Genomic DNA, 22,221 nt, shown 5'->3' with positions numbered 1-22,221 from the left:
ATCATAGCAAATATTCAACCAGTAAGGGCTTCTCAAAGTCCAGACCTTAATGAAAATGAAAATCTGCTCCAAAACTTGAAACTTGATGTTTAAAGGTAGTCTCTATCCAATCTGACAGTTGTATTACAAGAAAAATGGGCAGAAATGTTGATCTCCAGATTTTTTAAAGCAGGTAGAGAAATACGTCTAAAATCTTGCTGTGACTAAGGGGAGTTTAATGCTACTATACAATAAACCTATTTTGGTTTGTAAAAAAAAAAAAAGGTACAATGCTATGTATTTGTCATGATCAGAACAGTAGGACCACGTATTCGAGGCAGCCGGACAGATTTCTCAAAACGTTTATTGGAAAAGTATCTGCAGTGAACAGCGTGGGCGTCTAAGGCAGGAACCTCTGCAGGAAGAGGACACAGGTTAGTAACCACATCTATCTTGCGGACGATGATAATGAACGTATGAGTCACTGACCTGGTCTTTTAGTTCAGTCCGTGTCCAGAGGATGAGGTTGCAGCTGGTCAGCTGCCAACGTGGTGAGTGCTACGCAGAGAGTCCCAGACATTGATGTCCCAGAAGACAGAGAACAGGCAGGAGATTGAAACCGAGCAGACAAAGGAAGGCAGGATAATCCAGAGGGTGAAGCCGATGCCTGTGTCGAGAAATGGTTCCAGGTTCGGGTCACAGACAAGCAAGGACAGGTCAGGAAAACAGATCAGAACAGGGACAGGCAAGCTCAGAGGTCAAAAGGCAGAGCGGGTCAGGATCAGGCAATTAGAAACACTTGGGTACACTAGAGAACTCTCGCCAAAGGCTCAAATAATCTGGCACTGACGACTGGTTTTAAGGCACGTTAAATAGAGGCTGAAGCAAGATGACCGGTAATGAGAACTGCACGGAGATAACAAGGTGAGCGAAATGAATAAACAGACCAGGCATCAGCGCTAAGATCATGACAGTATTACTATCTAAAAAATTCACAATTTCTATCATAATCTTATATTCTAATAAAGGAATAGTGATATATTGGTCACGGTGAACCACGAAGAAAGTAGGTTAAAAACAGAATAAATATATTTTATTATTTAAATATAAAAATGGATGCATTCATTATTTAATTTATTTAACTGAATACCCAAATTGAGATAAAAAAAAAAATCCTATTTACAGGAGTCACAGGACTAAATCAGAGCTAGTCCTTTCCTCATGCCTCTCTGATCAGAGAGGTGGGGAATGGGGAAAGGGAGCAGTTTATAGAGCTGGCCATTGTTTCCTTGGTATAGTCACTGCTCAAAGTTCTTTCCAACCTCCAATATCTTCTGCCCTCCTTATCTTGCTGATGTCTTTAGCCTTCTCTCCTCATTAACATACCACCAGCATCTCATTTGCTGCCAGCATACCAATTACATAATATACCCATCAGTGGGACTGCAGTAGCTCTATTAGAGATCTTGCCTTGAGGTTTAAAACCATGTTTCCAGCTCTGCTGTGTTGCTGTAATTAAAAGTACTTGCTGCACTGCATTCAAGCAGCTATTCTTATGCAAAGGGTTAACACACTGTGTTTGCACCCGGGAGCTATAACTGTGTGATGAGCCACCAGGCTGCTGTTTCTCACTGGAAGCTGAGGCAACAGCGGGTAGTTAAAACAACACAAGTGAGCCTGAGAGGACTCAGGGTAAACCCAACAAGCTATTTAAAAGCTTTAAACTGTTTGGCAAGAGATTATTTACAAATTAACCTACTTTGATAAATAAAGTAAATTATTTCTTACTGTAATCATGCCTAAAAGTTGAAGACTTTCTAAAAATAGGCTACTCTTTATTGTGGCGCTATCCGTGGTTCTGAAGGTGTTCTCCAAGCATGACAGAAGCAGGACAAATGAAGGTGAAGTATGTCCCTTATGTCAGCCTGTAGAAACAGACAGACTGCAATTCATCATTGTTCAAATTAGATTTAAGCTCTTTCAAGATGATTGTCCTCAAAGAGGACACAGAGGGAGCAATGTTTTTTTTTCCTTTCTGCACTCCCATCTAATAATACATAAATGAAATGGATTAATAACCACTGATATTTCGACAAATTTATGTTTCTCATACTTCAAAATAATATCTTGTGATCTCTGTCTTGTCTTTTTATCCAAAAGCCGTATTGTTAGAATGCTCTTTGAACCAACAAATGACCTTTTAAGGAAAATGAAAGAGGATAAAGGGCAAAAAAGTACATAAAGTGATAATTTTACAATCCCATTGGAAATAGATTAATTTCAGTGACCTAAAAGCCCCGATGGGTGGAAAGTTGATCTTTCATTGATAAGTTTTTCACTGGAATAATAGATGTGGCTTTTAACTCAGAAAAGAAAGAGGGATCTTACTTTTGACAATTCCCACAACTTTGGTACTTTTTGAAACATTCTTGCTATAACATAAATCACAAAATGGCTTAGTAACAAAGTACATTACAGACTTGGTGCCAGTGTATCAACTGCCCAGAACTCTAAGGTCTTCTGGCTCAAATAAAATCTGCATACCCAGAGCCAGACCCAAACAAGGAGAAACAGCTTTTAGTTCTTATGCTCCACTCTGGAATAAAACTGTAAAAGCAAGAAAATATAGTTCTTTTGGATTCAAATTAAAAACATATTTGTTAAGAGTAGGCATTAACTATGCTATTCAAACAATATTAGTGATGTTAATTTTTTTCTTTGATCATTTGTGTTTTTGTTTTTAACATGATAATTTTGTTCTACTTATTAAGTTTATTCTGTTTAATTTCTTTTGCTACCTTTATGAACCTGTAATTTGCTTTTCTTTTTTCCACACAAAGAGCTTTGACTTGTCCTAATGCTGAAATAGGCTGTATAGATAATCAGACTTTTCTTGCCTTGACTTTATGTAGATTAAAGCTCCATTGTTTACTACTTTCAGGGCGGTGGGGATTCAGTCACAGAAAGGTCTGCGTGATTTTTCACAGCTGTGCCTTAGAACAAAAACATTTTCATATTTGTGTATCTTCGTAACTTTAAATAAGCTCTATGTATTTGAAAAGGCTGTTGGTCTTTTTCTTTTACAGTAGATATGTTGCTGAAAAAATCAGAACTATTACTATCAGTGGTGAAAGTTAGTGTGAGTTTACATCAAATTAGTTATTATGAATTTCCAGATCTACATTAAGCTTAACCATGTGCAGTACCACTTTACCTACAGTTAGAATTAATATATTTTTACAGCTCACCTTTTCCAGTGAGACACTACTTTGTCTCCTCCTATAACATCGTACACTTTTAGGACACAGACAGATGGATTTCTTTCCCTCCCTCTTTGTTTTGGCCTCTAGATTATCTCTCTCTTTTCCCCTCAATTCACCCCACAGCTTTATACAGGATCTGAGTCTCACGACGAAGAAAGGCCACTGAAGAAAGCTCATATTGTGTCTCGTGTCCTGTTTCCGTGATGTTTTGGCCAGAGGTTTTGAAATGCCATGCAGCTTAAACAACACATTGATATTCTCCCAATATTTGAACAGTTTTTGAAGCCATACATTGTATCTTTTTTTTTTTTTTTTTTCAAGAGATGGTGGAAAATAAATAGGCACAAAGCACCAGAGCACCTCTGCCTTACTGCCTGATTATTCATCTATAGCACCTACCTGGAGATTGTATTGCTGGAAAAAGGGAGGAAAGGGAAAAATACTCATACGTAGTATACTACTGATCAGTAGAAAAGAGCTTTTTTGCTGGATTACTCATGACGAACAGGTTAGCATGTAGATACCACTTAAAGTGAACCTTATTAGTGCAATAGCAGTCTCCTATCTCCAGCAGCTCTTAAAAAATGAGCTTTGGAGATGAATTTTTACCTCTTTTTTCATTCTCCTTGCTGCTAATTAAGTCAAGATAAACTTGTCCCCATGTTTATCCTTGTTTGTCACGGTTCTAGTAGCACTATTTGCAGGTATGGACATGTTTAGGTAAGTAGTCAATTCCTTTTGCCGTTTGACAAAGACAGGTGGGAAATTGTGTCTAATTTATTTAGAGAAACTTGGTCAAGACAGTGGCATAAACGTAATATTAAAAGTAATAATAAAAACATATTTTTTTGAAAAATGAAAACAAAAATAAGGTAAACTAAAGTGATAAACATTATAACTGTGAAAACTATATTGACAAACAAACTGTACCATTTTTTACTGATAAAATGTCGGATTAAATAAGCAAGCGATCCTTTAAAAGCTGTTAAAAGATTTTCAAAGCATATTGCAAGGATAAACAGCAAACAACAAAAAGAAAAATGTTTATCATATTATGTTGGCTTACACTATACTGCAGTGTTAGAACAGCGGGAGAGAGAGCTCCATAACTGGGAAAAGCCGGCCAGCTATGCTGCCCTCTTTGGCTAAGGAACCACAGTGGCAGAGGGGGCAGCTTGCCACTGCTAGCTCAGGAAGAGAGCTGAGGAAAACCGCGATAGCTCGGAGAGCCAAGCTGGGAAAAACACCACTGAAGTACCCAGAGGAGGCTACTGCTGGTCAGAGGTAGCTAGAGGCAAACAACGTAGGATTGATGCAGAATGGCTGAAGATTGGATTAATGGCTGGTTATACTGCCGCAGCAGTTTGTCAAAGTGAGCTTGTTGCAGGTATGATGCAGTTATGTTTCGATTTATGCCCAATATTTAAGCGTGGTCTGCACTATGTAATTCCATGCCACAACACAAGAGGGACAATCATGAACTAGCTGTGGGTCTAGATACGGCCGAGGAGGAAGTGGAAAAACGCAAGGGGCAAGTTTGTGCAACAACGGAGGGACATGATAGTGAAAAAGAGCGAAAAGGGTCTCCACGAGTTGTTTTCCACAATGGCGGTCATACAAAGTAAGCCAGTAGGGTACCACACAGGAAATATGCATAGTGTAGAGCGGATGTAGATTTGACCAATCAGAGGCCTCCAGTCTGCAGTCACCTACAATTTTGGAGAGGTGCACCAGAGTGTCTGCTGAAGGGGCGGGGGAGTATTTGCGTTCACTGTGACACACACGTGCAGACTACATGGTTTCTGAGTATAAACCAGCCTTTAGTCCACTGGGCGGAGAGAGGTCTGAATGCCGAGTAGAGTGGCTTCAGCTTACCAAGATGAGGAAGGTATGACATAGAAGCAGCACGGTAGGGCAACCAAGCAGGAAGAGATGATGGCAGGCCAAATCAAGCATCTAGGGCAGGGGTGTCAAACTGGTTCCAGAAAGGGCCGTGTGGCTGCAGGTTTTCTTTCCAACCAAGCAATAGCACACCAGACTCCATTCATCTCATCAAGGGAGTCCAATCAGAACATGATGACTCGATGAGATGACTGAAGTCCGGTATGCTATTGCTTGGTTGGAAAGAAAACCTGCAGCCACACGGCCCTTTCTGGAACCAGTTTGACACCTGTGATCTAGAAGCTAACTGCTGGGGATGGACGGAGGACCACTGAGGTTTAAAGGAGCCTGTGGGTGGAGTGAGTGGCAGAGCTGGATGAGAGAAGACATCAGCTGGTCCGTGTCTGTGCAGGAACTAGGATATAAAGCCGTCTTTCTAGGGCTAAATCGTAATGTACAGGGGCACAAATACTCTATGGTTTTTAAACTAGAAGAATTATGCATAGGTTTTGTTAGACTATTTTAAGATTTATCAAACCTTGATATTAATTAGGACTATGTTTTGGTCACTATTACTCCACCGCATACGTAAGAAACGATGGTTACTGCGAACCAAATGAATTAAAAAGGCTCATTAACAGCTGGTGGAAGGATCCACTACAGACAACCGCAGAAAGAGATGGTGTTCTGAAGCTCAGTGCTCTAGAACACCATCTCACCATCCCTCTGTTCCTGTAGTGGAATCAGTTCACTGGCTGTGTGAATTGCTTTAACTGGCCAGGCAAATTTCTGGTTAGGCAAAAAAAAAAAGAACATACCATATAGAAAATTCTCTAAGTATAGAATTGTAGAGACTGAAAACTGATAAAAAAGAAGCCTAGATATATTTTCATTTATTTCTCAAATCATCTGGATTTATTTGTCAAGTCATCCAGATCTACATGTGCCAATCTGTGATCCTTGATGGCCAATAATATCTAAGTCTATTCATCAAAAGCCACTTCATCAAGGTTGTCATGTTTGGTTTAAGGTTTCTAACCCACATGCAGAACACACAGACTCAAGGGAAAAAGTTCAAAGGTTCATTGAATCAACACAGAGAATAAAGAACTGATCCAAGGGGTTATTAGATCCAGGACTGGTCAAGACTGGGTTCACTGCAGAGGGGGACAGAGTGGTTAGCTGAAGTCCAGGTAATTTGCAGAGTTAGAAAGTGCAGCTCTGTACCTGATCTGGAGTTGAGCAGAGCGGCAGAGAGGGGGAACCAGGAGGGTCCAGAGGCTGTCGGCAGGCTGAGGGCTTGGCGGAGACAGAGCTTGGTTTGGGAGATTGCAGGTAACAGGTTTGAGTTTCCCTTTCAGATTCTTCTGAGAGCGGGCAGGCAGGTCTTTGACAGGTTTGATTCTCCAGGGTTCTACAGAGATCAGACTGACAGATTTCCAGCAGAAAAACTCTTCCAGGTTTCAGGTTTCAGGCAGATTCAACCTGGGAAGCAGAGAGGACAAAGACATATTTGGTTCAGGTTCAGGCTTTCTGGGAGTCAGAGATTCAGACAGGCAGGTTGGCTCAGGCTTGCTAACCATAACTGGCAAACACTCTGGCGTCGGAGTGATGTCCTCTGCCTCCTTATATACTGGTCTCCTGATGAGCAAATGAGCCGCAGGTGGTGAAGTCAGCTCCAGCTCCAGGAGACCTAGAACGCCCTCTGGTGGAGAAAAATGGACAGACCTCCAGATCCCAACAAAGGTCAGGTTTTTGCCTCGAGCCATTTGTAACATACCTCTGCCCCTTTACTACCCCGGTCTACCCCCTACTCAATTCAGTTACTTTATGCCTTCATATTCCAGTCCACCACCAGTTTCCAGGTCCTGGAGAAATTTTTTATTAATCTGACTTTATTATCTCCAACAGCATTGCTCAGCTCTGTCTTCTGCTTGGGTCTGAATATGAAAAGTTCATATCAAGTCATGTCAGTAAACTCTTCAATTGCCTTTTTATCTCCATGTGAGTCTCACCAGGTTGAAAAGATGTAAAAAAAAAAAAAAAAATTAGGCATAAGTTTTGGGACATCTAAGCAACACCAATAAAGCTAGTTAAGCACTAAAAGACAATTTCTGAAAATGGGTGATTATAATCCTGCTTGGACATGTCTTGTTGTGTCTTCCAGAGGACAGTATTGGGATCAATACTATTTTATTTCTATGCAAACAACATATGCAAGGTTGTAAAAATATTCAAGCTTTTTTTTTTGCAGACGATACAAATATTTGTTTGAGACCGCTTACAGCATATCTTGGATGATGTCACATTAAAAATGAAAAGGCTGAAAAGCTGGTTTGACAAAATTATCTGTACAGCTGCTGCTATAATGTAGACAATGCACAGGCACAGGTCTGTTGTGGTAAAGAGAGAGCTGAGTGAAAAAATGAAGCTCTTGATTTACCAGTGTGTCTACATTCCCACCCTCACCTATAGTCATGAAATCTGGTCCATGACCGAAAGAACAAGTTCCAAGTGGCTGTTATGGGCTTTCTACACAGGGTTGTCGAGCATTTCTTTATAGATAATGTAAGGAGCTTGAAATAGAGCTGCTTTTCCTCTCGTTAGAGCAGATTCTCCCTCTTAGTTGCCTCCTTTTGGGAGAAGGCAACTCAAACTGCTTGATGTACATCTTTTTTGGGCCAAGGGGACATCCCGGGACACACTGGAGGGACTATGTCTCTTAGCTGGCCAGGAAACACCTCAGGCTTCCCACAGCAGAGCTGGATAAAGTGTCTGCAGAGAGGGAAGTCTGGGAGTCTCTGCTGAGACTGCTGCTCCTATGACTCAGTTCTGAATAAGCAGAAAGTGAAGAGAACGAGTATCAACTGTCAAAATAGATGGATTAGAGTTTAAACAAGTAAATAAAATAAAATTCCTAGGTGTGAGTATAGACTGCATGTTCTGTCTCACATAAAACATGTAGTAATAGTAATTATTAGAAAACAAAGTTTATAAAATATAAAGCAATTTTTTTCTTTTTTTTTTTACAATTTTTGCTATTCACTGATTTTACCATATCTGTGCTGTTGTTTAGAAGTCTGTGATAACACCTACAAAACATCCCTCCAACTGCTATGCATGCTGCAGAAAACAGACATGAGTATCCTTCATAAGGCTGGCTATCATGACCAAACAAATCCATTATTTATTCATCCCTTCCTGCTTAAATTTTCTGATCTGGTGGAATTTCAATCCAAACAATTAATATATGAAGCTATAAACAAACAGCAACCAGAAAACATGCAAAAACTTTGCTGAGAGAAAGGACCTGTATAATTACATCGATAATCTAAATCTGAAAACCTTATGTGCTGCAACAAACATGAATAGAATGTGCATTTCAGACTCAGTGTTAAAGCAATGCATAAAAATGTTAAACAAAAGGCTTAAACTGGTTTTCTTAAAAAGATATGAGATGGAAGATTGGGCGGTTAACATCAATTGAACTGTTAGTCTCTGCAGATGGGTGTATAGATATTTCTGCAATGTTTGTGGTTGAGTGGGCTATCTATGTAGGCACATTTTAATGTGTATATGTATGCTTATATTTGTATAAACTAATACATTTGCTCACTTAACATTTTAATTAGAATTGATTTATAAGTTAAGTATGAATCAAGAAGATTGGTGTTAAAGAGTATAGCAGGGTGAAGGGGTTTGATCAAATAACTCTCAATTCCTCATACCCCTTTTCCAATATGTCTGAAATAAAGTTATTCATTAATTTATTAATTCTTCCAGTAATATCAAACTAGATGTCACTTAATATTGAGTCAATACTTTAATAAGTGTAAGACAATAAAATGTGCAACAGAATAATAAGTTGGTACCTAATCTGATATCCTGCATTGGTTTGTGTATTTATTTATTTGTTTATTTTAGTCTAACCTGTCAATAACTTTATCAATTTAGGTAAGTCTAATTTCTTCCTTTGCTTGAGAGACTCTCTTTTCTGTATTAGGTTCTAGGTGTGTTTCACTCAATAAAATTTCACTCTGTTACACAACAAAATGTCAGCTACTCCTATTGTGGGCTTCCTTCAATAAGAACCTTTGCAGTAAATCCATAAAGTGGACTTATTTCCAGCATCTTGATTCACAGAGCTGTCCCTCCCTGCTGATAGAGTAAAACACCTCCCCCTGAGCACAACATGGATTTTACCTTCACAAATGATACCTGCCAGGTGACCCGAGAGAATTACCAATTGGTCGAACCCCTGGTCTTTGTAGCTATGAAAAGACATGCTGCACGAGGATGTCTGAACCATAAAATGGAGCCGCAGGGTACACTAACTATAAGCTAACAACAAATCAATACAGAGAATCTAGTTTTTGTTATTTATTTTGAGAATAAATCACAAAACGATTTTTAAAAATGATTTTTTTTTTTTATATAAATTCCTTAGGGTCTGCCATATATAACAAATCTGATTATTCCTTAGGTTCTTAGCACAGCACTTTACTGCTGACTGCAGGTTTTACTGGGAGCCACATATTTTAGTTTTAGGCTTATCTCCTGTGGAATGAATCTCTATATATTTTGTTGGGAGGCAGACACACACACAATGTAAAAATATTTATATATATATATATATATATATATATATATATATATATATATATATATATATATATATATATATATATATATATATATATACAGTATATTACATTTTTTTATCCCCTAATTGTAGCACCATTCTTCTTGGGGGCATTGGAGGCACTGCTCCTAATGCTAATGGCTAATTCATGCTTCTGTTTATGAAACACTGGTCCTGTTTTTCAGTGCAGAGCTTGATCTCTCTTACAACTGCAAATATCCTTTACGTTTTCCTTCACATAGGAAGCTGCCTAATCAGTGCTTCTGTGTTCCTTTTAATAGTTTGCTCTGTCTGCTTACATCCCAGGTTGGTCATGGTGGAAAGCTGTCTACACTGTCTGTTGTACTGGTTCTGTTAGAGGTTCTGCTGCAGGCAATGACACAATGCAAGTAACTGTCCTTTATCTCATGCTTATCAGGGAGGAGTGTATTGAGCAAAGTCAATGATGTAGTGTGTGGTTTGATTGTTGAGTGGACATATGTTGTGAATTTGTGCAATAAAAACTGCAATGAATTACATAGATTCTGTTTGTTTTGGCCTGTCAAACAGTTTTAAGTGACAACCCGAGAGAATGTTTTATACTGTTTCCAAAGCTTTAATTACTATACAAATGAAACAATGACTAAAACATACTATGTAAGAAAATCTACGCTCTCTCCCTTATTTAATTAGACTGTTGACAGCTAGAATTGCCGATCATTTTTCAGAATGACAACCACTTAAAGGCTTAATGGAACCCAGACTAATCTGACTGGAAGGTCTTATTAGGGTAATACTGGCACTGGCTGTATTAATAAGGAAAGCATAAGTCTCTAAATGTTTTTGCTATTGAAGGATCCTTGAATTTGAAGCTCAGGGTTGTTGTTTATGGTGCTTTGTTGGTAATGATGCAGAATAAAGACAAAATGGAAGCACTGGAGAAGAAAATCAGAAATTAGAGCGAGATCTGAGGCAAAAGTTGCATTTCGGTGCTTATGCTCCAAAATGCTCCATTTCTCTGTTCAAGGTTAACATTCTGCATAGGAGTAAAGACTTTCACACTGTTTGGTGCTAAGAATTGTAGTACAATAAAAATAAATTAACACTTTATTTTAAGAGGCTTGCCCAAATTTGACAAGCGTGGAAAAAAAAATGAAAGTGTCATAAAAGTTGTGAAATAATATAGTGAGAAGAAAGGCCAGGGGTCTTTAACAAGCCATTCCTGCTGCTAATCTTACACAATAAGCTGCACTAAGCAACACACTTTTAAAAGCAGGAAAATTCAACCAACAGCAACAACGTATGCAATGAATGCTTTTAAGTAAAATGTGTTTCCATTCAATCAGCTTAAAGAGGAAGTAATAGCATTTTGTATGGGTTTCTAATCACACATTTCACTTGCAGATTTTTTTTTTTACGTATGAAGGCTTTATAATGTTACTCATCAGTTTTTTCTGTAATAGTGGTAGATATAGAGCTTGCCCAGTAGTGGTCATTAACATGAGTAATAAATGTGTCTGCATCTAAAAATCGTTGTAATATGGGTCACTATTTGTATAAATATTTCATACAAACTTTTTTATTGCAAAAACCTAATGTGACAACAGATTTTTCTTTTGCCAAAATCATATTTAACCAAAATTAATAGCACTCCTAACAAATATACTTAATAATACATTATGGTTCCTCACTTGGCATCACTTTTCTGTTTCCTTGTATTACATGAGTTCTAATAACTGACATCATGGAGTCACCGAACCTGTATTACAGCCATACAATCTTATTGACATGCCAGCTGGTTGATTTAGTGGCAAACCTGGAACATTTTGATCATAGTAAATATAAACGTGTATTTCTGGAAGTTAGATACTCACTGTGTGTTTTTCTCAGAGAGACTAAGTCTGAGCCTTTAAGCAACAAGCGTTCCTGGTGGATCTTGGGTAAAACAAGGTAAAGGATCTGAACAGCTGTTCGCTTGTTTTTCTTCAAATGGTGCAGCTGTTAAGGAGGTTTTTAAAATATTTGGGTGTTTTGAATTTCATTCAAACATAGGAAACATATTTATGAGATGGCAATCAGGGTTTAAAATGAGTGGTTTGTTCCTAGTTTAGTATGACAATCTGTTTACACTGCAAAAAATATAAATCTCAATAAGTTATTTTTTCTTAAAATAAGTGTGTTTTTCCTTGATTTGAGGAGATAAGTAAGACACTTTGCCAATGGAACAAGACAATTTCCTTTTAAAATAAGAAAAAACTATTTTATCGTCTTATTTCAAGTAAATATTATCTAACTATCTTATTTTAAGAGTGAAAATACTCATTCCATTGGCAAATCATCTTATTTACCTGCTCAAATTAAGGCTAAATATACTTAATTTAAGCCATTTTTTACTTCTTTCTGGATTGTTTTTGCAGTGTAGATCCTGCTTATTCTCCAAGCTGGATTGATCTGGATCTCCGAGAGCAATAACAGGTGTTTCAGAGAACTCAAAAAGTCTGTTGATCTATGTTGGAAAATTGTCAAAAAAAAAAAAAAGCTATGAATGGGTCTTTCAGCAGAATATTGATCGAAGAATACCAGATATGTGTCACATAATACATACTCAATCTTCTTTTATGGTCTTAATAGAAGCAGAAATAAAATACAATAGAAAACCTGCAAATTGCAAGAAGATAAAAACAAAGTTTTATACCAAATAGCATGAGTGAGCTCTATCATTTCCAGCTGACCTTGGAAGTATTTATGGATCAGTGCTTCAATGTGATTTTTGTGTGTCTGTTTCTGTCTTAAATTGGATCAAAATCAGAATATCTCTCAGTGAGGTCAAATTCTTACTGATTTGTGAATAGAAAAATAAAGATTTCAAATTCAAGAAGAATTTATTGTCATTGTCAAAAAAAGGCAACGAAATTGTGTTTGGGGTACAATACTTAGTAGCAGCACGTTCCAAGTAAAGTGCACAAGAGGTAAAAGTGACACCAGTCCTTGACCCCCACAGCCCCCCCTTCCATCCCACTTAAAGTGCAGCAAAGATTATTAAGTGCCATAATACTTGCCCCCCCCAACACACACACACACACACGCACGCACGCACGCACGCACACACACACACCCACACACAGGACAAATACACAGCTCCCCAACCAGACTATAATCCACGACGAAAATTGCAGTCTTTCCAAAGTTTATCTTACAGGAGAATACCTAAAACAAATATTTGCATTTTAAGGTTCATGTTAAGATTCAGCAATGCATGTTAAACATACAGGTAACAGAAAATATTTTTTACCCAGCTTATTCAGATGGAATAACATGAGCTACAGGTTTCCTTCGATGAAATGAAACAGTAAAATTGTAGAAAACCCTTTTTTTTTTTACTTCAACCACTTATATCTAAAATAGAGAGCTGTAAACAGTCAAAGCCTTGATCTTGTTTCCCTCCTGAGGTAAAAACCTGAGAAAGCAGATTAAAGGTTCAGATCATCACCTTGCTCTACCATCTCTACCATTCCAACCTCATTTTTATCTTCATTTAAATCTTGTCATCTTTCCTACCACTCCACAACTCGTAGTTTGGTCATTTCATGTCCCAAGGCTTTGATGACCTTCCATGGAGAGAAATCTATAGGCTGTCAGCCAGAGTTTCGCTCTATAGGCATCATTTGGAAAAAAACAACCCAGAAACATGCTCAGGGTTGTGAGAAGGGAGGGATAGTAAAACAATCATCCATGCAGTGCATGTGTACCTGTCTGTGCACTGAAGTGTGAAGTGGGAGTGAAACAGACAGGGATCAGGAGAATTACATTGCTGGCACGTGAATCCCGGAAACGAACGTGCCAAAAATGTATCACAGTTAAAAGGTCAGCCAGCCTGATAATGTCATGAGGTCGTGGAAAACTGCTCTCACACACAAATAAATTTGCAACGTAAGTATAATTTTTTTTACACACTCTGACAATAAAGCAGATGAAATACTTTATCCTTCAGATAAATTAGGAATACCTACGATTATAACTATTTCCCATTAAGGAAATAGTATTACGGATTTTTTTTTTTCTTCAGATGTAGATAAGGCTGACTGTTCCTTTAAACAATTTGGGAAATTATGGTTTTCTTTCTAAGCTTCTGATCGGTTTATTTGAACATTTCTGAGAAAAATGAAGGCAAATAGGGAATACCTAAAACTCACCACTTTGTGAGACATAAAATATAAAAACTCCGTTGTTACAGTTAACAGATTCCACAAGTTGCCCCGCCCATACTGTATGTTAAAGCAACCAAGTAGAAAATGCCCAGCCATTATAGATTTTAGGAAGGAGATGAGTTCTGCACTCCAGAGATTGCTTTTCATAGCTAAATATGTAAAGATGCTAGTTAAAGTTGATGGAAGAATTTCAACCGCAACACAAGTTCTGTACCAACATGGGCTGAGAGGCCACTCAGAGAAGAAGAAGCCATTACTGCAAACGTAAAAGTAAAAGGCAGAATACTGCTTGCATGCACTCAGAGACAACAGCCACATTATTTTGTGTCTAGTGGTCAGACGAAATTAGAATTACAATTCTAGAGAATAACAGTTACAGACATTTGGATGAAAAATAAGGAAGGCTTGCAACACAATATCAAGAATTAAATACAGAAGGGTCTGGTAAATTTAAGTTTAGCCTTTTCTAAATTTCTGCTGCAGATGAAATGTTTAATATTGATGAATTGCAGTTTTCATTAGGAAGGGGTTTATTTTGGGTCACTGATATAAGATCCGCCATCTTAGAATAGATGAATATGTTTTATCTCTGCCACCTGATTTTTACCTCAGGCCCCTCACTGTAAGAAATTTAAAATGGCTGTCTAGCTACGTTGGTGAAATGCGTGAGGCCTTGAAATGCAACCATATATGAAGGGCAGTTTATCTTTTTAGAATTGTGGTCTGGTCACATTTGATTAGCTGAAGAAAGTCTGTTTTAATTTAAATATTGATTAGTTCTCTTTTTGTGTTTTTCTTCAATTTATATTTTGAGACTCCATCTACAGCCCCATGGCAATTTAGCACCAAAAATTTAAATAAACAAGTTTTTTTTGCAAATCATAAAGCTTTAATCAAAGTTATCTTAGTTTGGGATGAGTTTAGATTTATTCCAAGGAACTTAATTTTGTCCAGAAATTATATCACATATCTGAGCCAAAGTGGGACCGAAATATTTTATTTATAAGGTAAAACATTCGGTTCTGAATATAAAAGAGTTCTAAATATATTTTTTAAAAGTTCTGATGTAAAACTTGAATCACATCATTCAGTTACAGCTCTGACTTTTTGTTGTCTAATATCTTACACAGATCCAAAGTTTACAACTTAGCCTTTACGCTTTTAAAAGAGCCTATCAATCAAGCCTCTCAAACAAACTTAATTATGCAGTAATAGTGCCCATCCAGCGGCCATTAAAATATTTGCATTATTTAGTATCTACCCTGTCTGCATATTCCTTGTACACCAGTGCAATATTTGCCAAAGGAACTTTTAGAACTGTAGTAGGAAACTGGGAAACAATGTAACTGTGAGACTCAGTGCAGCTCTACCTAGAGGTACCTTGTAAGCTGTGAGTCACACATCCTCACTTGGCGATGTTTGACAACCTTGCTAAGTTTACCATGGTTTGTTGCTTCATCTGTCCAAAGACGGTACACTAAGAAATATTTCCCACTTCTATAAAGTGACAGAAAAAAAATCAATGAAATATTATTTGCAATTGTCTCACAACGCTGTCTTTTACTACCATTAGTTGGAGATGATTGCATGACTCATCGTTTTCCTTAGATAGTTGCTGTCTTTTACTACCATTAGTTGGAGATAACTTCATGACTCATCGTTTTCCTTAGATAGTTGTCTTTCTGAATGCACAGTGTGAAAAAAACATGGATTTCAGAGGTAGTCACTCACTTTACCTATCTGTTATGTTTTTTTTTTTGCTGAAGTTTTTGATCACTTGTTTGTTTAATTATTTAATTTTTTTTTCAAATAAAAAGCAAATTTGTTCTCAGAGTGTTAAAGGAGGACAGATTTAGCAAGAATTTAATCTCGCTGGTGTTTCAAGTGAGGCACAATATTGTGAGTTTGGATATGACACAAGGTTTTTCCACCATATTTAAATAAACAAGGATATATTTATATGTGCATATAAATAGACACATATGATAAATCTCACTGCATGATTAAATGTAATGCAGAAAATATCAGCTATAGGAAAAAATATCTGAAGCAGGCGTGGAAAAAGAGTCTTGTATCAGCTGCACCCTTGGCAGACATACGCACACCCACACACACACTGCTGCCTGAATAAATCTCACACCTTGGTAGGTTTAAGCTGTTTGAGTCTGTTTTTTTTCCTCTGAAGCAGGCAGCTGCCAGTCCATCATCCCCCCAGAAGACACGTAAGTTCAGCAGCAGCCTTTGCTTCTTATCCTGTCTGCTTTAGCAAGAATTTATTTCCAACACAAGCACACATGCCGACATACAGAACACAGACTATGTCAGCAAGCTAATAAAAATGTTTTGCTGAGTTGTTGCTGTAAACATGCAACAGTAACAGACATGAAGCAAGGGGAGTTTATAACTGAAAATAAGAGATGATACCTTCAGGCTCAAATATTTACATACAGTACGTCTCTACAGACATTTGGTTCAGTGCTCCTTAATAAATTAAACTTAAAGCCCATGCTTTCTGTTGCCATCATCCTTTTTTTTTCTGACAGAACTGGTAAGGTTTATCTGAACTGGTTAGTTCGTGGAGAGAGAGACCTGACTTTTTTATCCCACTCAATAAGGTCACAATAATAAGACTTTGGGAAGACCTGATGCTTTAATCTGAAGAAAGAGATTGTGACGTGTGTGTTGACAAAGTTTCAGTCTGGTCGAAACAGTCATCCTGATATCAAAGGAAACTGTTGAATGTGTTTAAGACCAGCCCACTGTCCGTTAAGGTACTCATATGGCAGCATTGATTAAGAGGGAATAATTGTTATGTTCGGAAACATGCGGTTGACCGTTCTCATCTGTCCGGTTGGACTGTGTGAAGCGATGCACTGAAACTGACAAGTTACTGTGACTTTAAGGTTTGCAGCATCTAGGTACGGCAAGGCCATAAAGTGTTGTGTGTGCGGCAGTTCAATAAAACGCCTTAAACGAAGCAACACGCGGTGGTCTTTGAGTCCTGCACAAACATAATATTTGGCGAACGAGGATGTCTGAACTCGCCTTGCCACCTCCTCCGCCTTTCCTGCCGGTTCCCGGCGATCCAGCGGTTCCCTGGGAGCGGTGGCTGCAGTCGTTTGAGGATTATTTGCTGGCGTTGGGACACGCGGACCTGGCCGAAGCTAGAAAGTGTGCGCTCTTGCGGCATTGTCTTGGACAGGAGGGACAGCGCGACTTCGCCACGCTCACTTTAGTGGATGATAAATACGTCACAGCTACAGCCGCTTGAAGAAACACTTCAGCTCCGGGAGGAGCCGGCGGATGCACCGCTTCGAGTTTCGTCAGAGGACCCAGAAGCCGGGTGAGACCGTTGCTCATTTCGTGTCGGCTTTATGTGAGCTGGCTAGGCTTTGTGACTTTGGGGCTTTGGAGGATGGACTTATAGTTGATCAGTTGATAGAGAAAACGTCATGCGGCCAACTGAGGGAGAGACTTTTATTAGAGCCAGACTCCATGACCTTAGCGGAGGCTCTAGTGATTGGAAAACAGTTGGAAACGGCCCTAATGGAGGCGCGCAAGTTTGGCCGCGCAGTGCACGACTCGGTGACGTCATCGCCGCCATCAGTCCATCATACGGAGGCTGCGGACCCCAGCGACGGGGCAAGTGATGGTCTGGACGTGCTGAGACTGGACAGGAGGCCCAGGGGGAGTGGGGCCAAGCGGTGTAGTAACTGTGGCTCTTTTTCACATGCAGCCAGAGACCAATCATGCCCTGCTCGGGGAAAACGTCGCAACTGCAACAAGTCAAACCATTTTGCGCGCTGTTGTCGCTCCTCCCCCGCTTCCTTTGACTCTGCTGCTGTTCCCATAAACACAGTTCAGAGCTTACTGCCTGCTTTCAAGCTTTGCACATGCCGTGTTTGCACAGCCCTAATCCTCGTGGACACAGGAGCCAAAGTCTCAATCCTGAACAAATCCACATATGACCGCTTCTTCAGCCACGTACCCCTGGAAGCCGCAGTTAAACCCCTGCTGGGCTATGGCCACTCCCCCATCTCCACTTTGGGTGTGGCCTGCCTTCCCGTTAGATATGACCACCAATATGCGCCTAACACCAAGTTCTGTATCACCCACAGAGGAGCGAATATTATGGGCCTAGACCTGTTCCTCGCCCTGGGTTTTGCTGTGAGGGATGCCAGAGGCCAGCATGTCCTGCAGGTCGCCGCCTCCTGGCCTGACCGCTACCCACAGCTGTTTAACGGGCTGGGCTGCATGAAAGGATTTGTACACCAACCCATGGTTGACCAGTCTGTCCGCCCGGTCATCCAGCCACTACGGCGCATCCCTCTGGCTCTCCGTGATGCAGTGGAGGCCGAACTTCAGCGCCTGGTGAAGGCAGATGTCATCGAGCCCGTCAACGCCTCGCCATGGGTGTCGAATCTTGTGATTGCTAAGAGGAAGGGGGGTGGGTGGACTGCGACTCTGTGTGGACCTCACAGACGTCAACAAGGCCATCGTTCCCGATAAGTACCCCCTGCCTACAGCTGAGGAGCTCACTAGTCATTTCCATGGCTCCACTGTCTTCAGTAAGATGGACTTGCGAAACGGCTATCTGCAGGTCCCCCTAGCACAAGCCAGCATGGACCTTACGGCGTTTGTTACGCACGTGGGGGTATTCAGGTTCAAACGCATGGCATTTGGACTCTCGTCAGCACCGAGCTGCTTTCAGAAGATAATGTCACTCATTCTGGCTGGTATCCAGGGTGTCTCCATCTACCTGGATGATGTGGTTGTGCATGCACCCTCCGCCACGCTGCATGACGCTCGCCTGGCGCAAGTTTTTCAACGTTTCGAACAGCACGGGGTCACGCTGAATGCTGAAAAGTGCATGTTTGGAGTTGGGGAAGTCGAGTTTCTGGGCTTCAGGCTTTCGAAGGAGGGGATCACTCCAATTATGTCCCACACTGAAGCCATTCTGTCACTCCCAGATCCACAGTCACCGTCCCAACTTTCCTCCTTCCTGGGAATGGCTGCCTATTATCTCAGGTTCATGCCGCACTTTTCAGACCTGACAGCCCCGTTGCGTCGGCTGCTCAGGAAGGAAGCCGCATGGGACTGGACCCCAGCCTGCCACGAAGCTGTGCGTGTCATCAAACAGCAGCTTACGTCTCCACCCACACTGACCCACTTCAACCTCACTGCACCCACGGTGGTCACCTGTGATGCGTCTGGGGTGGCGCTGGGTGCTGTGCTTTCCCAGATTCAGGACGGGGTGGAACGCCCGGTGGCTTTTGCCTCACGAGCACTGACTCCTGCAGAGCAGAAGTATTCAGTGGGGGAGAGAGAGGCCATCGCCTGCCTGTGGGCGTGCGAACGTTGGCACGTTTACTTATACGGTAGGTCTTTCACCATTCGCACCGACCACCAAGCGCTGACAGCACTGCTGGCTACCCAAGGCTCGGGGCACAGACCAATGAGACTGTTAAGGTGGGCCGACAGACTGAACCAGTACAACTTCAGTCTGGAGTTTGTGCCTGGGCGGGCCAACATGGTGGCCGACCTACTGTCGAGGGCTGTGTCGGTGACAAAGGAGATGGGTGGAGTATCGTCAGACCCAGAGAACGATGAGGACTGGGTCCACATCCTGCACGAGCCCCTTGGCTCAGTTGTCACACTGACAGAACTGCAGCAGGCCTCAGCAGCTGATGAGGTCCTCACAACTCTCCGCACCTACGTCCAGGACGGCTGGCCCGCCAAAGTGGATGACATGCTGCTTCCATATTATCGCTTCCGTAATGAGCTCTCCTGCTGGGGGGCAGTTTGTCTTGCTCGGGGCCACCGTGCTGTAATCCCAGAGACTCTTAGGTCCAGAGTACTTCACATGGCGCATGAGGGGCACCTTGGGATGGTCAAGGTAAAGCAGCGCTGCCGTGATACCGTGTGGTGGCCCCACATAGACTCTGACGTGGAAGAGCTGGTGCGTAACTGCGCTTGCTGCCTTTTGAGTGGGAAAACGGGCCAGCCTGCCACAGCCCCTCTTACCCCAACCCCCTGGCCGTCTTCGCCCTGGGAACATATTCAGGTCGATCTCTGCGGAGAACTTCATGGGGCGCCTGCTCATGCCCGTTACCTGCTGGTGGTGCACGATCTTCATTCAAAATGGCCGGAGGTTTTTCAGATGAGTTCCATCTCTGCGCACTCCGTTATCGATCGCCTGGACAGCCTTTTTGGACGCTGGGGCCTCCCAGATGTGGTAACGACAGATAACGGGCCCCAATTTGTATCAGCAGAGTTCACGGAGTTTCTTATGCGGCGCTCCATCAAGCACATCAGGACGGCAGTGTACCACCCAGAGAGTAATGGGGGAGTGGAAAGGCTGAACAAAACGCTGAAGAACGGTATCCGAGCCTGTCTGGAGGAGGGGAAGACCTTCGGTGATGCTCTCAACCAAACTCTTCTGACCATCCGAGCATCCAGACATTCCACCACTGGAGTGTCACCTGCACTGCTCATGATCGGTCGTGAACTGAAACAACCGCTGGACTGCCTGAGAGCTGAGCCAGCCCCTGCACGTGAGAGCCCAGAACTTCAGAAAGCCAGAGTTCCGGTGAAAGAGTCACAGGTTCGGATGAAAGTGAAGTATGATGCAACACATAGAGTGCAGACTCCCTCCCTTTCAGCGGGGGACTGGGTCAGGATCAAAAATCTCCACCGTCCAAATAAGTTGCAGTCATACTGGTCAGAGCCCTTGCGGGTGACCAAGCAGCTTGGGCCAGCCACTTACAGATTGGAAAATGGGACTCGTTGGCACTCAAATCGCCTGCACAGAGTTTCAAGTCCCACTGCACCAGTATCGCCTCTGTCCCCGGTGGCTCTAGGCTGGCAGCCCAGGGCAGGAGGTAATCGGGCGGCGGGTGACCCTCCTGCACAACTTGATGCAGCTCAGGGACCAGTTCGCCCTCAGAGGTTGAGGGTCCCACCTGTCTGGCATGGGGATTATGTGACAGGGTAACATTGACATTTTGGAAGTTACCCCTATGCCACCCCTCTGTTCTCTGGGGATGGGGGGGGGGAAATGTTATGTTCGGAAACATGCGGTTGACTGTTCTCATCTGTCCGGTTGGACTGTGTGAAGCGATGCACTGAAACTGACAAGTTACTGTGACTTTAAGGTTTGCAGCATCTAGGTACGGCAAGGCCGTAAAGTGTTGTGTGTGCGGCAGTTCAATAAAACGCCTTAAACAAAGCAACACGCGGTGGTCTTTGAGTCCTGCACAAACATAATAATAATATCTTAACTTTTTTAGCTCAACTGCAATTTGCTATTGCACGTGTAAAAGGTCAAAATGCTTTAATGAAAACATGTGAAATGGTAGGTGGAGAAGGGGATTGAGCTATGTAAAGTACTTGAGATATTCCTATACGTTTTCATATTTGTCACGTTTGGTTGTGGTTTAGCAGAGGCAGAGAGGCTGAGGTGATTTCTGCAGTTTAATTGGTAAAAACAGTAACAAAAGCAGGAATCCAAAATCCAACTAAAAATGTAACACAAACCAGAAACATGGAGACATTAGGGGAAAACAATCAGCAACAGTGACGGTGAACTAGCGACGACAGAATCAGTGACAACAGAAGCAGCAATAACAGAGGAACCAACAAGGAGTGACAGCAGAGGGAGAGTATGTAGCTGACTGAGACAAAGGCAGGGCTAACGAGCTGATAAGGAGCAGGTGTGAGTGGAGACAACGAGGGAGCCAAGGGGAAAAGAACACACACAAGAGGGCAACAGAGGAAAACAACAGAAAAACCTGAGAACTAAAATAAATCTAGAAACACAAAGTAGGAAATAAACCAATGAAACAAACAGATCAAAGTAAAACAGAAAGTAAGACCATGACAATATTATGTAACTCTGCAAACTAAGGGTTATCATTAAGTATGCAAATGACAAAACATCAAGAAAATCCTTTAAGGTTTGTTGAACTTTATTTCAGCTCAATTAGTTCCTCTGTATATTATCACAGGTGTGAACTGAAGAGGGTTGAATCCTGGAACTACATACATGCGTAACTCTTTATAGGGCACACAGTGAAATACTAACATTAAATTAGATATGATATTATTATAACATTCAAAAATGTTATATGTAATATATGTATATGTTGATGGCGAAAACAAATGTCAATGTAATAACAAGAAATAGAAAAATTAAAAATAACAAACATGCTTCTAGAAGAAATTAATGAAAAACACAGAGTAAAAGAAAGACATTTGTTAGAGGCATTAA

Source organism: Cyprinodon tularosa, unplaced genomic scaffold, assembly GCF_016077235.1.
Source record: "Cyprinodon tularosa strain WSP-4 unplaced genomic scaffold, ASM1607723v1 ctg256, whole genome shotgun sequence".
Taxonomy (NCBI): Eukaryota; Metazoa; Chordata; class Actinopteri; order Cyprinodontiformes; family Cyprinodontidae; genus Cyprinodon; species Cyprinodon tularosa.
Note: the sequence above shows the minus strand (reverse complement) of the source record.